At 50.0% G+C, this 4,083-nt stretch overlaps 1 non-coding gene across 1 annotated transcript; it reads left to right on the top strand.

Annotated features, from left to right (window-relative positions):
• The first annotated feature begins 571 nt into the window (after positions 1 to 571).
• LOC145354119 (U1 spliceosomal RNA) lies at positions 572 to 735 on the top strand. The gene has a single exon (XR_013888803.1). It is a non-coding gene; the product is annotated as a U1 spliceosomal RNA (small nuclear RNA).
• Positions 736 to 4,083: the final 3,348 nt, after the last annotated feature.

Below are 4,083 nucleotides of genomic sequence, written 5' to 3'. Positions count from 1 at the left end.
AATAAGAACTGCTCCGTTATTGGTAACTGCGCCTTATCTTTTTTCCTCCAAAATATATTATAGCCATTTATAAAAGGGCCTTATAAAACACTCGAATATTATCAGAAAGTGTAATGAAATTCAGCTTTCCTCCAAACAGTTTCACTCGGAGATGCCTCAGTACAATTGCAACACTCTTAATCTTCACAATATTCATTCAATGGCCAGAGATCTCCAACTTCGCCCGCTGGGATTTTCCAGTCCCGCTGCTGTGAATGGAGATTTGGCTGAGCGCCAAATTCTCCATTCTCGCTGCCAGCAGTGTTGGGGCGTGAACGGCCAGAGAATTCCAGCCAACGTCACTCATTCAGCCCAAGGTGGGGTCTCTACCGTCACCAGCCCGTCAATGCACAATGGATGAATAGGCCTTAAGCAGCAAGGTTGACCCATTGTGCCTGTGTGGTGGCTGTCCTGTGTGTTGGTGTGTCCTGGACTTTGGAATGTGTCTGTTTGTAACACTCTGTCCAGGACAACAGTTTGGAGTGGATGAGCAGCAGGTTTTGGGCAGATCAAAGAGTTTCCAGCTGATCTTATACCTCCCTGGCAGGGGAGATTCAATGATCAGGCAGGTCCATCTCCCGGGAGGAGGCTACCCCATTGCATTCCAGGTGTGGAGACATCTGGAATGCCCCCCAATGTGGGATACCAGACTGCAGAATTTGTGGTAGTGGGGGTCTGCGTCCGCACTCTCCCTGTTTTCATTTTGGGCGGCATGGTGGCGCAGTGGTTAGCCTCACTACGCCAGGGACCTGGGTTCAATTCCCGCCTTGGGTCACTGTCTGTGTGGAGTCTGCACATTCTCCTCGTGTCTGCGCGGGTTTCCTCCAGGCGCTCCGGTTTCCCCCCCCCCACAGTCGGAACGACGTGCTGGTTAGGAGCATTGACCTGGTGCCAGAGTGCGGCGAGTAGGGGGATTTCAGAGTAACTTCATTGCAGTGTTAATGTAAGCCTACTTGTGACATTTAACAAAAACCTTTGAACTTCGATTCCTAGTTTGGGTCACTGTCTGTGTGGGGTCTGCATGTTCTCCCCATGTCTGCATGGGTTTCCTCCGGGTGCTCTGGTTTCCTCCCACTGTCCGAAAGACGTGCTGGTTAGATGCATTGACCCGGTCCTGGAGTATGGTGACTAGGAGATTTTCACAGTAACTTCACTGCAGTGTTAATGTAAGCCTTACTTTGACTAATAAATAAACTTTAACTTTAGCGTAGAATTATAGAATCGCTACAGAGCAGAAGGAGACCATTCAGCCCATCGAGTCTGCACCAACGATAATCCCACCCAGGCCCGACTTGTGTAACCCCACACGTTTACCCTGTTAATCCCCCTGACACATGGGTCAATTTAACATGGCCAATCAAACTGACCCGCACATCTTTGGACATCAGCACCACATCCACACATCTGGATGTGTTTCCCTGGGAACAGCCCATTGAGCTCTGAGTCCGACTGGCTGTGCCTTCAGCTAACCTCCGGAAACTCTGGAATTCCTTCCCTAAACCTCTCCACTCCCCCTTCCTCCTTTAAGGTGCTCCTCAAAACCTCTCCCTTTGACCAACTCCTGTAACCTCTTACACATCTCAGTGTAACTGTGGCCTGATTACGCTAGCTATGAAGCACCCTGGGATGTTTCTCTCTGTTTGATTTGATCTGATTTATTATTGTCACATGTATTAACACACAGTGAAAAGTACTGTTTCTTGCGTGCTATACAGACGAAGCATACCATTCATAGAGAAGGAAAGGAGAGGGTACAGAATGTAGTGATACAGACATGGCAGGGTGCGGCGAAAGATCAACTTAATGCGAGGTAAGTCCATTCAGAAGTCTGATGGCAGCAGGGAAGAAACTGTTCTTGAGTCGGTTGGTACGTGACCTCAGACTTTTGTATCTTTTCCCCAACAGAAGAAGGTGGAAGAGAGAATGTCCGGGGTACGTGGGGTCCTTGATTATTCTGGCTGCTTTGCCGAGGCAGCAGGAAGTGTAGACAGAGTCAATGGATGGGAGGCTGGTTTGCGTGATGGATTGGGCTACATTCACGACCTTCTGTAGTTCCTTGCAGTCTTGGGCAGAGCAGGAGCCCAGACCGAGCTGCGATACAACTGGAAAGAATGATTTCTATGTTCCGGTTGCTATACAAATGAAAGTTGTCGTTGTTGTTGAAGGTTATGCCTCTTCCTGATCCGCAAAGCAGGCCACTCAGCCCATCTAGCCTGCTCTCCTGCCCAAGGCTGGCTTGGAGCAAGCCGCAGGCTGTATCCAGTCAGTCCGTGGAGTTATGATAGGACAAGGAATGATGCTGTAATTAAATCCTCCGGTTATGTGAGCTGTGCCGGCAAGATGGAGGCATATTTCCTGTTGTTAGTTTTGACAATGTGAGTGTGGTTCAGTCGATGACTCAGAACCGGAGAGGTTGCAGATATGAAGAATAATCCACACATCCTGGGCTGCCACTCCTTTTTACATCTTTAACGAGCACAAAGCTTTCACGTGGTAACGTGACCCAGGTAAATGTGAAGAACCTCAGCGACAATGACTTCTTTTAAAGTTGATTTATCAGTGTCACAAGTAGCCTTACATTAACACCGCAATGAAGCTACTGTGAAAACCCCCTAGTCGCCACACTCCAGCACCTGTTGCGGGTTCACTGAGGGGGGAATTTAACATGGCCAATGGCATCGAACCAGCACATCTTTCAGACTGTAGGAGGAAACCAGAGGAAACCCATGCAGACACGAGGAGAATGTGCAGGTGGCAACCCAAGCCGGGAATCGAACCCGGGTCCCTGGCACTGTGAGGCAGCAGTGCTAACCACTGTGCCACCATGTTCACCCGCACTCCTTTCTATTTAAGAGGTCATAGGTGGTTCCTGTTTCGGGTGGAACTCTGAGGCAGCTGATTGGCTGTCCCCATGTGGGGCTCCTGCCCTTATCCAAACTTTTGTTTCCTCTTGCCTTTTCACTGACCTAATCCAGGGCCTGCAGCCTATCTCGCCACAGAGACACAGTGGCTACAAGAGCAGGCCAGAGGCTGGGAATACTGCAGTGAGTAACTCACCTCCTGACTCCCCAAAGCCTGTCCACCACCTACAAGGCACAGGTCAGGAGTGTGATGGAATACTCCCCACTTACCTGGATGGGTGCAGCTCCAACAACACTCAAGAAGCTTAACACCATCCAGGACAAAGCAGCCCGCATCTACAAATATCCGCTCCCTCCATCAGCAACGCTCAGTAGCAGCAGTGTGTACTATCTACAAGATACACTGCAACAATTCACCAAAGATCCTTAGACAGCACCTTCCAAACACATGACCACTTCCATCTAGAAGGACAAGGGCAGCAGATACTTGGGGAACACCACCATCTGCAAGTTCCCCTCCATCATCATCATCCTTACTCGGAAATATATCGGCCGTTCCTTCACAGTCGCTGGGTCAAAATCCTGGAATTCCCCCCCTAATGGCATTGTGGGTCGACACACAGCACGTGGACTGCAGAGATTCAAGAAGGCAGCTCACCCCCGCCTTCCCAAGGACAACTCGGGATGGGCAATAAATGCTGGCCAGCCAGCGACACCCAAGTCCTATGAATGAATATGAAAACACGTTAGCAGTGGGGATCTATCACTGGTTTGTGCAGTCAAACATACATCCCTATCGCTCCCTCCACCACTGTTTGAAAGACTTTTTTTTTCCGCCAATGGGAAGTACTTCTTAAAATGCAGTCACGTGGCAGGCATTTGTACACAGCAAGATCCAACTAGCAGCAAAGTGAGTTTGAACCGCTCAGCAGGTGTTAGTGAGGTTTGCTGAGGGATAGGTATTGACCATAACACCGGGGCTAAGGCCCCTTGCTCCTTTCTGTAGTAGCGCCATTGGGTTTTTACATCCATCCGAGAGGGTTCAGAGGGGACCACGACCACAAAAGACAGCACCTTCGAACTGTGTGGCGTTTCCCCCGGTACTACCCCGGAACGTGAGCGGTATGGTGGCGCGGTGGTTAGCACCGGTCCAAAGGTGTGCGGGTTAGGTGGGTTGGCCATG

The sequence above is a fragment of the Carcharhinus amblyrhynchos genome, chromosome 16 (assembly GCF_965287045.1).
Source record: "Carcharhinus amblyrhynchos chromosome 16, sCarAmb.v2.hapA, whole genome shotgun sequence".
Classification (NCBI taxonomy): Eukaryota; Metazoa; Chordata; class Chondrichthyes; order Carcharhiniformes; family Carcharhinidae; genus Carcharhinus; species Carcharhinus amblyrhynchos.
Note: the sequence above shows the minus strand (reverse complement) of the source record. Positions and strands in the feature narration are given on the sequence as shown.